The 11,553-nt window shown below is 35.3% G+C and overlaps 1 protein-coding gene and 1 non-coding gene across 3 annotated transcripts in view; both read right to left on the bottom strand.

Moving 5' to 3' along the window:
- Window positions 1-11,553, bottom strand: part of mam (neurogenic protein mastermind) — a 586,128-nt gene that overhangs the window by 538,924 nt on the left and 35,651 nt on the right. The gene's annotated exons all lie outside the window — the stretch shown is intronic.
- On the bottom strand, window positions 11,010-11,081 carry TRNAD-GUC (transfer RNA aspartic acid (anticodon GUC)). The gene has a single exon. It is a non-coding gene; the product is annotated as a tRNA-Asp (tRNA).

Raw genomic sequence — 11,553 nt, 5'->3', positions numbered from 1 at the left:
TTTAATGCATTACACTGGTAACACTGATCTCAAAAACAATTGTTCGCTGAAAACCTGCCAATTTTTAGCAGCGTCGCACGTAATATTTCCATCCATACTAAAGCATGTGTGCATTAGGACTATAACCAAAAAAATACCACCACATTGCCGTGTAGTGCATGGAAAACTATTATGAAATACGGTGTCAATTTTTCTCTATCGCGAAAAAAGTTTCCGCACCAAATGCATGGAAGTTCAGAAATGCATTTTTTAATTTTATCTGTTATAACAACATATTTGCTTTTCAATAAATTTTTTATTTTTTTGTAATCTAACTTAAAATCATTATCAAAGCGTTCTGTACCAATTTGTTCTCAAATCGCGCCATTTCGGAGCATATTAGGAACTTTTGACACTATTGTAATTTTTGGTTTTTCTTTATAAACTCGTGAATTTTATGTTTATATTTTTTGTACCTATCGGACAAGAGAATTTTGGGTCATTTGTAATGAATTCGCGAAAGTTACAGGCTGTTTTTGTTGACCTTACCTGTGAGAATTGTATTTTTTTTCTACAAAAATACAACACCAGTACCATGTGGGGAATTTTGTCCTAATAATGAAAACGCGTTTCTAAGACCGATTCTGTGAAAAATGTTCCCGCACCGGCTGTGATTACTAAAACCCTTTTGATATTTTTTCTACTTAAAATTTTAAATTTGCTTTGTTTGAATAAATATTTATAGAAAAAAATACAATTCTCACAGGCAAAGTCAACAAAAACAGCCTGTAACTTTCGCGAATTAGTTGCAAATGACTCCATATTCTCTTGTCCGATACGTTAAAAAAATATAAACATAAAATTCACGAGTTTATGAAGAAAAACCAAAAATTGCAATAGTGTCAAAAAATCTTAATATGGTCCGAAATGTCGCGATTTTAGAACAAATTGGTCCAGAACGCTTTGATAATGATTTTAAATTAGATTACAAAAAAATAAAAATTTTAATGAAAAGCAAATATGTTGTTATGACAGATAAAATTAAAAAATGCATTACAGAACTTCAATGCATTTGGTGCGGAAACTTTTTTCGCGATAGAGAAAAAATTACACCTTTTTTCATAATAGTTGTTCATGCTCTACACGGCTATGTGGTGGTATTTTTGATATTTGCAAAAAAGTGCAAAAAGTTATATCCCTAATGTACATACACTCTACTATACCAGGCTGGAACCAACTTCGGAATACAATACTAATTCCTATTTTTATGGTAAATTCTGCTTTATTGTTCACTTTTGTAAAAATGCAACAAAAAATGGTCTATTTTCTGATTCAACAGAATAGAACCAACAATAAATTTCTTTATAAATAAAACAAATATACATAGACGATCTTCCCGAGGGTGTATGTCAGTTTACCTACCGGGTACCTCCCCACCGGCAGGTAGGGGGAGACTGATGATCACAATATTTCGTTCGGGAAAACACTTGTGATATGACTTATGACAGAGTAAGGTTATCACATGCCTCATGGAATCTATAATATTCTCCCCGGACAGAAAACTCAAGGCCAAAGTAACTTATTGCAAAACTCACAACACACAGGAACCAGCTGTCTGGGGCTCAACAGGGCAAGCTCAAGAAACAACAAGGCTTTATCGCAGGTATTTTAACACTCCCACTACTTCTTCGGGAGCGGGAAGGAGTATCAATAGTGCGATTATATAAGTCATTCTTCGACTTCCCGACAAAAACCGGTAAAATAACATGCAAAATTATGAATGAAAAGTTCATATAAAAGTTTACAGTTGATATAGTTAGGATTTAGCAAAGCTTTATTTTGGCTGTTAACTTGCCGAAAATTTTCGTTAATTACCGAAATTATAAGCATTTTAATTTTACCGATATTTGTTGGTAACACAAAAAATGAGTTACAGAATTCCACTACTGGGAAGTTTTTGCGGAGTCTGAAACTACATAGATGAGAAAAATTAAAAACAAAAAATAGCCTGAGGGAATTTAAAATCGAGGTTAAAGTTCACATTTTTAGGGTTCTTTTAGGTTTTCAGGATTTTGCTTGGAAACCGCAACTCCTATCGAAATGGAATTAGAGAAAATGTTATAGCTGTGGAAATTCTCTACAAGATTGGCCTTATTGACTTTTTTCTAGGTTTTTCCATTTTTGAGAGTAGAGTAGACTAGAGTGGAGTCAATGGATAACATTGTATCGAACGGTATGCCTGAAACAATTGTGGTTGTCTTATGTGAAACATTACCCAGTTGTTCAATAAATAGCAATTGTCTACTTCGACATAGGCATGTAACTAGTTACTCATTGATCCTAGTTACTTTACTCCCAAAAATGGCACACAAAATAGCCTATAACCCACTTTTGTCACTGGAAATGGGCTTCCTTGCCTATCGTGTCAATTCACTAGTTACAGGTAATGCGGCGTGTAATATATTGACTATTTTATAGACTACGGATGGAAAGTGTAATAGACAATGTTTCTCTCTTGTAATCTCTTTTCAACATTATTTCTTTTTTTTTAACAAAATAGAAAAAATATTCTGTCATTTTGTTTGTTTATTCATAATTAAAAAAAACTTATTGATGCGTTTGTTGTGAAAAAATTTAAGATGCAAAAAAGAACGTGGTACCAGCTAAATCATAAGAAGGATGAATAATTTAAGAAGAATATGTATAATATATATGTGGTAAGTATTGATACATATCTTGTCACAATTCATTATCGCGTCATTTCATTAAACTTCTATACATTTTATTTCAGGAACTTTTGAATGTTCTGAAGGACCCACGAGAAAAACTTTCCAAGGACCAAATAAACATAAGTCGCTGTATCAAGTAGTCATACACTGCTTCCAGAATCAAGGATCAAGATCTATATGTATACAAGATTATATTGTCCTTTGTAAAATATTTGCACTCCCTGTATTAAAATAAAGTGTGGCTAATGCATAAATGCATTAACCCATTTATCTGACTTCAAGTTACTAGTATTTTTGGCTATCATTTCTGACTACCGAACTGACTGGTTACTGGTAATGCAGTAAGGGGACAATTGCCTTTCACATGACTGTCGAATTGGGTGGTTACTGGTAATGCAGTGAGGGGACAATAGACCCCTTCCTATGACATCCCCATGTTAAATTCACCAGTCTATAACATTGCGAGTAGATTGGGTGGTAACTAGGGGTGTTTACCAGTAGCCAGCAAAATTGCTAGTTATTCCCTAGTTACCCGAACAACTGGGTAATTTCTAACAGAGACATGTATATCGACGGGATAAATGCCTACTGGAAACTGTTATTATACAGATGGCTCGTTGCTAGGTGTAGGACAAGACAGGATTTTTCATTGAAGAAGTAGCGACCGAAATCTCTCTTCGTTTGCTGGATCATAACACGGTCCTTCAAGCGGGGATTTGGGTGGGAGTCCTTACGGATAGTAAAATTCCAATCAAAGCAATAACATTCAAAGCGGCAAAATAAAAATGTTATAAATTCGATCAACATATATTCTCAAAATGGTCAGATCATATCATATGGATACCAGGCCATCCAGGGATTATAGGTAATGAAGTACTTTGGCAACAGGGTAAAACATGGCAACACATGCCCAGACAATCCTCTGTTCCTAGGAATAATACCTAGGGACTGAACCAAACGAAGATAAAACAAGATACCTATTATTACTAGGTAATACGGAGATGAGTTGGCTAAAAGGCATCCCTTAAGGTCACCTGAGTTTCCATGTCCATCTGCCCTAAATTAGATACAGTGCCCGGCGTAAATATTTTGACAAAATTTACATTTGTCTTAAAAGGCATATAATTATTATTAACAGCTTAGGGGTTTTCTTTGTCCTCTCAGCTAAATAAAAATTAGTGGTTCAAAAATATTCCACCTTTATTTGTGATTAGGTAGGCGAATGTTTAAAAAGGGAGGCAAACGCAAAACGGCATAAGTATTTTGACATACTATAATTATGTTACTTTTGGTACTTAATCGAACTTTTTGGTAACAAAATTAATTGATTTAGCTAAATTATTAACATTTAAGAAAAAATGTTCTTGACAGTCATAGATTTTTAATTCAAATAGGGAATGTTGGTGTCAAAAATTGTAGTGAAATTTAAAATTACCGTTTCGGTGATAAATGTAGCTATTGTTTAGACATTGCTGCTGTTATCTATTTATTTTGAAACGAATAAATCTCAAAATACTGAACACGCTGTAAATATGATCGATCTAGGCAGAAAATGTGAAATTACAGAAGTTGCTCTCCGGTAAATAGATCAGAATTGCAAATCTAATCGTACTTAAGCACACAAATCCTCTTCCTCTGAATAATTTATATGTCAAAACATTAGAAAACAAGTGAGCAAAGGCTATAGTCGGGACGGGGCCGACCATGTGTTACCCTACACCACTACCCCTGTGCATAAGCTTTTCACTGGTAAACATTTCTTTTAAGGAATATAATTAGGGAATATAATAATCAAACATAATATGCCTCCTTCTCTCGGGACCCCCATAAGCAACCAAAATTTCGGTACCATCCGATCAAAATTGCGACCTGTAGCGTGATTGCAAAAAATGGACGAATTGGATGCATTGTGGTATCTCCCTTGTTTGGCCACCTTCACCAACCTACTTTACATCAATTTAAAGGCAATATTTTCTTATTCTATTGACAGGCTTTGCCGTTGGAATACCCCTACTAGAAGCCGATATATTCACAAAGAATAAAACTTTGAATTAGTCTCCACATGAGTTTTTCCCCATTCCGACCCCTAAATATTATCCTACTATCACTACAATCAATAGGCTTCTTCCTCTGTGGGCCCGCATCTACCGCCAAAATCTAGTGACTATCCGATCAAAATTCCAACCGGTGGCGTGATTACAAATAATGAAAAAAAAATGGATATATAACTGACTTTTGCGATATCTCCGTGTTTGCTCACATACACCAACATACTTTGCATCAATATAAACGAGATCTTTTCTTCTACCATTTGCTGGCTTTCTTTTTGGAATGCTTCAACCAGAAGCGGAGATATTCGCATAAGAAAAAAACGTTGACTTTTCTCCACATAAGCTTTTTGCTTTTTCCGACTGTTGAATATTATCCAACCATCACCAAACTTAATAGGCTTCTTCCTCTGTGGGACTCGCATCAACTCCCAAAAAATTCGTGACCATCCGATCAAAATTGCGACCTGTAGCGTGATTACAAAAAAATCGGAAAATGGGATGCATTACCGACTATTGCGATATCTCTGTTGTTTGACCACCTACGACAGCCTACTGTACATCGTTGTAAAGGTAATATTTTGTACTTTCCTTGCTTGATGTACCTCTTAAAGAAACGGAGCTATTGGCTTTGAAATAAAACGTTGATCTTTTCTCCAAATAAGTTATTGCCCATTTCGACCCCTGAATATTATCCGACTATCACCAAAACCAATAGGCTTCTTCCTCTGTGGGACCCCCATTAACTCCCAACATTTCGTGACGATCCGATCGAAATTGCGACCTGTAGCGCGATTTTGAAAAAAATGAAAAATTGAATGTATTACCGACTATTGCTATATTACCGTTATTTGGCCACCTACGCCAACCTGTAAAGGTGTAAAGGTGGGATATTCTTCTTTCATAGTCAGGCTTTGCTTTTGGAAGATCCCCACCCAAACCTGTGATATTCGACATTGTAACTCAAATCGCAAAAATAAAAAGATGGGTTGTATTAGCGACTATTGCGATTTCTTCTTTGTTTGACCACCTACGACAACCTACTATACATCGTTGTAAAGGGGATATTTTCTACTTTCATTAGCAGGTTTTGCTTTTGATATACCCGTTACAGATACGGAGACATTCGCTTTGAAATAAAACGGTGACTTTTTCCCCAAATAAGTTTTTTGCGCATTCCGACCCCTGAATATTATCCGACCATCACCAAAATCAATAGGCTTCTTCCCCTCCGAGACCCTCGTCAACACCCAAAATTTGGTGACGATCCGATCAAAATTGCGACCTGTAGCGTGATTACAAGGTTTAGATGGACAGACGGACAGACGGACGGACGGACGGACACACATAGCCAGATCGACTCAGCTCGTCGAGACATTCATTTTGGTATATATAAGTATGGGTCTACGACCATTATTTCGATGCGTTACAAACTTTTTGGCCAAAACCAACTTATAATACCCTCCCCACATAGTGGTGTAGGGTATAAAAATCAATTTGAAGTTATTTTTTGCTAATCCACTCGATTGATAAATCATAGCCACAAAAATTTTCAATTAGATTTTCAATAAAAATCACTTGCACCCCACCAAACATTGTGGTAGAGCATATTGTGGACTGATAAAAATAAATTTGGACATAATTCATCTTAAAATAACCTTTTTAGTATGATTGAGTCAAAAACCGCCAAAAAGTTTGATATCTTTGTGAAATAAATGTCCTTCTGATGCTATTGCCATGCCCAAATATTTCCAGGCATCAGAATATGTTGATCCACCATTTAAAATACTGTGATATTTAATTTTTATCGATAATGCTGTGGGCTATAATGAATATTTGGCATTTTAAACAATATTTCATAACAACATGGTATTAAACCGATCGAAATGTTATGTATTAATTTGCAGAACACTGCTACTATGGTAAGCCTAAATTTTGTGGAGCAGGTTTGGAGCGTATTTCGGGTTCAAACTTAGTCTCCTTCAAATATCACATTTGTAAGAGAAAAAGGTTCTTACTGTCATTAAAAAGTGGAAATGTGGAAAATAATGGGAGAAAATCATCGAAAATGTTGTTCAGTGATAAATCCCTAAAACCTTGAAACATCGATCCATAAATGGGTCCATAGCGGTACAGATGTGTGTGAAGCATATTATTTTTACCGTAACTAATAATAATCATAAGTATAAATAAAACATTTTTAATTGTTGAGGTCTAAAAATCAATAAAACAATTTTGTCAAAATACTTATGCCACGCAGTGAAATTTTATTAACATTACAAAAGTGGAAGCGTAAATTTAAATTGATAAAATTTATTACTAATTATAAGTACTCTAGTAAAGGATTAGCCAGAATATTTTTTCATATTTATACCCTCAGCATTTATGCTAACGAGGGTATATACACTTTCATACGGGCAAAATGTGCCTCATCGAAATAATGGTTTTAGACCCCAAGTATGTTTGGACGAAATGTGTTTCAGACAATTTGGAGTCGATTGAGCAATGTCCGCCCGTCTGTCTGGCTGGAGCGCACGATAACTCTCGACCGGATGAACCGATTCGGTTCAAATTTTGGCTTTCGTAATATTTTGCCCAAACTTAGTTTAAGTTCGAAGATGGGCTATATCGGTCCACTCCTTCCGGTACCTCTCCCACAAAAGTTCGAAAATGTTCGGAAAATTTGTGCGCACGATAACTCTTGCAGGGAGTAACCGATGTGGTCCATACTTTGCCCATCGTAAAATGTGTATCAAACATAGATATCGTTTCAATATAGACTTAATCGGCCCACTCCTTCGGGTACCTCCCACACAAAATTTCGAAAAAGTTCAGTTTAGAGCCATCTCGCGAATCGCTCTGATTTTTGTTTTAGCAACTTGTATTCACTGCCCTCCATACGACGGTACAAGTTTCATTAGGGGCAAGTCCATACTTCCTGAGAAAATAGCCTGAAAGTTGCAAAAAAAAAAACCTATGACACCGTGTGAGGTGGTTGGAGCGCAAGATAACTCTAGAACGGATCTTCCGATTCTGTCCAAAATTTGGCCTTAGTAATATTTTGTCCAAACATAGTTTAAGTTTGAAGATAAGCCATATCGGTCCACTCCTTCAGGTACCTCCCCCACAAAAGTTCAAAAATGTTTGGAAAATTTGTTCATACGGTAACTCTTGAAGGAAGTGACCGAATTGGTTCATACTTTACACATCCTAATATATCTACTAGATATAGATCAGGTTCAGATATGGACTATATTTGTCCACTTCATCCGGTACCTTCCACACAAAATTTCGGATAAGTTCACTTTAAGACCTGCTGTCGAATCACTTTGATTTTTGTTGAAGTAACTTGCATTCGCTGCCTCAATTACGATGGTAAACGTTTTTTCAGGGGCAAACATCCCGAAGGGTGTAAAAAGCCCCTATGGCACCATATGTAGTGGCTGGAGATCCACTTTCATAATGGTCAATGTAGATCCATTCCTTTTAGTATCTCCTCCGCAAAACTTTTGATCTCTAATGAAATTTTTTTTCGGTTCAAATTCCGAAAATTTTTAAAAACCCCTAAATACATACGTTTTTTGGGAAAAAATTCTTTCAATATACATATACAGGCTGAGGGTATATCTCTGTCGGCAAAGCCGACTGATACTTTTTTACTTGTTTTGTAGAAGACTAATCCGGTAAAAAACCAAACACATAATTTTCAAACTTGTCAAAATAATTATGCCGGGCACTGTATGCTGATAACAGCGTATGCAGGGCAAGCAATTTCGTAATGCAAATATTAGATTACAGTTTTTCAGGACCGACACCATAGCAGATCACAAAACATGCCTATTGCTGTATGTCCGCCAGGCGTTGCCGACAGTTTTGATCAATCCCACCGCAGCGGGTTCTTTCGTACCGGAATGACCCGAAACCATAGTGTTTCGGCCAGCGGCAGCCAACCCAGCATCAAACCTGTGCTTCACGTAGGTTTCTATGCTGCTACAACAACAACAACAGTTTTTGATCGGAAATCGTCAATAATATTTGGAAAATCTTTAAAAATCGTCAACATATTCCAAAACTAGGTTTGGTTACCGCTTAATGTGAATTTTTCGCTAATAGTTATGACAATGAGACTGACTACATAAGATATACAACCCACAACAGTAAAGCTAGTTTAATGTCACTGAAATACCTCCATAAAAAGCTTTCACCAAATGAGAGTTTCCCCTATGGCTATCGTGTTTGCAACAATGCAGCACAATAAATACACTCCCAGTTTCGAATGACAGCTTTGTTCAAATATCGCCTGATTGACGGTGTGACCGTCCATGTCTTTCGGCCATGACTGACTAACTGAACTCTTAAAGAACGCAGAAAGCTAGAATCCTACATTTTCCACAACGATGTAGACGATTTACATCCGTTAACAATCTAAACGAAAATATTCAGCTAATATATGTAATTTGAATATTAGGCAAAAAAGCTAAAACTAACTGTATTCCAGATATGTACTTAAATATAGCCAATCTGGCTGGAAATTGCTAAGAACATTAAAAAAGCTCATAAAATCGAGTTTGCAATATAGTTTTCTTTAAGTTCTTTCGATAAATTTTGGTTAAAATATAGTTATCCAGTTTTATTTCATGCTATTTTGGCTAACGTGAAAATCGTCATTCCAGTGCATAAAATCGTCAAATCGTCATTTTCCAATTTTGGTCCCAAAAAGCGTCAAAATGATTATAAATCGTCAAATTCGGCAACACTGCCGCCAGGACATGTGCCGATTGTCGCCCCCTTCTATTCAACCTAACATATAATGGACGTCTCTATAACGAATAATTCTTTGTTACGAATTGGTTTCGAAAGTACAAATATGAGTTCCCATACAAAATTTATAACGAATTTTCTCTATAACGTGGCGAATCTTCGTTCGCAGCATCTATGTCACAGAAAAGTTCGATTGTATGATATTTTTTTCCTTCATAAATTCTCGTGAATTCTATATTTCATTGACTTATAAGTGCCTTTTAAGTAGTGCAAAGAAATTTCGTATTTTGAATAGAAATACCTCATAGTGTAGTTAGTTAATAACACTGTGCAACATTTTTAAGGTGATCTGGTGCAAACAATTCGATCTGAGGATTTTTTGAAAGTACAGACCCAAACGACAAGAAATCCTAGTTTAGTTTTGTTGTGTCAGATCCAGCTCGGATTTTATGGCCCCATCTAAACATGGTTAAATATTGAGTTTTTAAAGAATCTCTGAAACCAATGGAAATCTTCTTCTGACCTCGGAAGCAAATTTGTAGGATAAGACAAGAATAAAATATATGGAGAAATAATGAACTCGAAAAACTACATTTATTTATTTCAAAATATATGCAAAAATGCCACAATTTTTATACATTTCGCACCGTATCTCCAAAACCGTTAATTTTTTCTGAATATTTTCTTTTGGAAAAATATTCCCTGGAATGTAATACACAACTCTTAAGAACATGTCATTGTTATCAAATGCCTCTATCCCGTTGTTTTCAGAACATTTTTCAACGAGAATAAACTGTTGGTGTGAACTGTGTTTGAAATACGTGTTGTAAAAGATATGATGCAAAATAACGCTGAAACAACATGAAGTAAGCATTTTAGAGTTTCAGAATGTTCTAAAGAATTGTTGAGAACTTTATTTGGAAAATTTTTGCGAAAGGTTACTTGGTTCAACTCCCAATATTTTATGCCCTAGATGGATAAGATAAGTTCTACTAGTTTAGGGCTACAATATTGCTAAAGACAGCAAGGCCAAATTCCTATTCGTTTCTGAGATAAAGGCCTGATAAATGCAAAAAAGTGTAGATTCAGTCCGGTTTAGATGAGGCCATAAAATCCAAACTGGATCTGACAGGACGAAACCGTACTAGGGTTTTTGTAGTCTAAATATGTACTTTAAAAAAATGCATACGAGAAGTTGTTTGCATTTTCAGTGTTGCATAGTGTAATTCAATCCAATGTTCCAAACCTGCATCTCGTTGAAAGAAAAACTTTTTATCTTATCTTTGCTAATTCATTCTTGCATAAATAAAATGTTAAAACATATTATATAACATTTATAACTTAATTATGCGATTCTAATTAAAATTATATTTTTATATTTCTTAATAGTTTCAATCCTGCAATGTAAGTAACTCATAAAATCCTTGATATTGTTGTGAAGTAAAAAAACCAAATACAAATATATTGTCATAAAATAAAAATCTCAGCTGATCTCCCCGACGGGGAATTGAACCCCGGTCTCCCGCGTGACAGGCGGGGATACTAACCACTATACTATCGAGGATCTTGAAGCGGTGGCTAATCTAATTTATATTCAGTGTCAGCCATTTCCAAGCATTTAATAAACCCAAATTAAAATATGCAAATTTTAGGACAACTTCATATTAAAATGGATATTGAGTATTTATAAATATTTTAATAATAATATTTAATAATAATAATACATCTTTGTGTTTATTTCAGCTCTAGTCCATATTTTGTTGTATTCAAGTATTTGAATAACAACAAAATGTTTTACAGTGGATATGAAATTGATTAGTTGCGGGCGGAGGGTGAGGAATACTATAGTTTCAGTTGTCACCAAACAACTTCATCAGTTCCCTTTTCCGCCGACTCTGTATCGATAAAACAGGTCAATAAGCCCATCCAGCAAATTAAACAAAATGAGAAAATTGCTGTATGGCCCTAAAGCTGATTACCCTACAATTTGAGTCGAACTAAAGAATTTCATATCCACCACTGTTTTTATGTCGTCT

Source organism: Musca autumnalis, unplaced genomic scaffold (genome assembly GCF_047663935.1).
Source record: "Musca autumnalis isolate F117 unplaced genomic scaffold, ASM4766393v1 scaffold_5, whole genome shotgun sequence".
NCBI classification, from domain to species: domain Eukaryota; kingdom Metazoa; phylum Arthropoda; class Insecta; order Diptera; family Muscidae; genus Musca; species Musca autumnalis.
The sequence above is the reverse complement of the archived record's forward strand: the minus strand, read 5'-3'. Positions and strand labels throughout refer to the sequence as shown.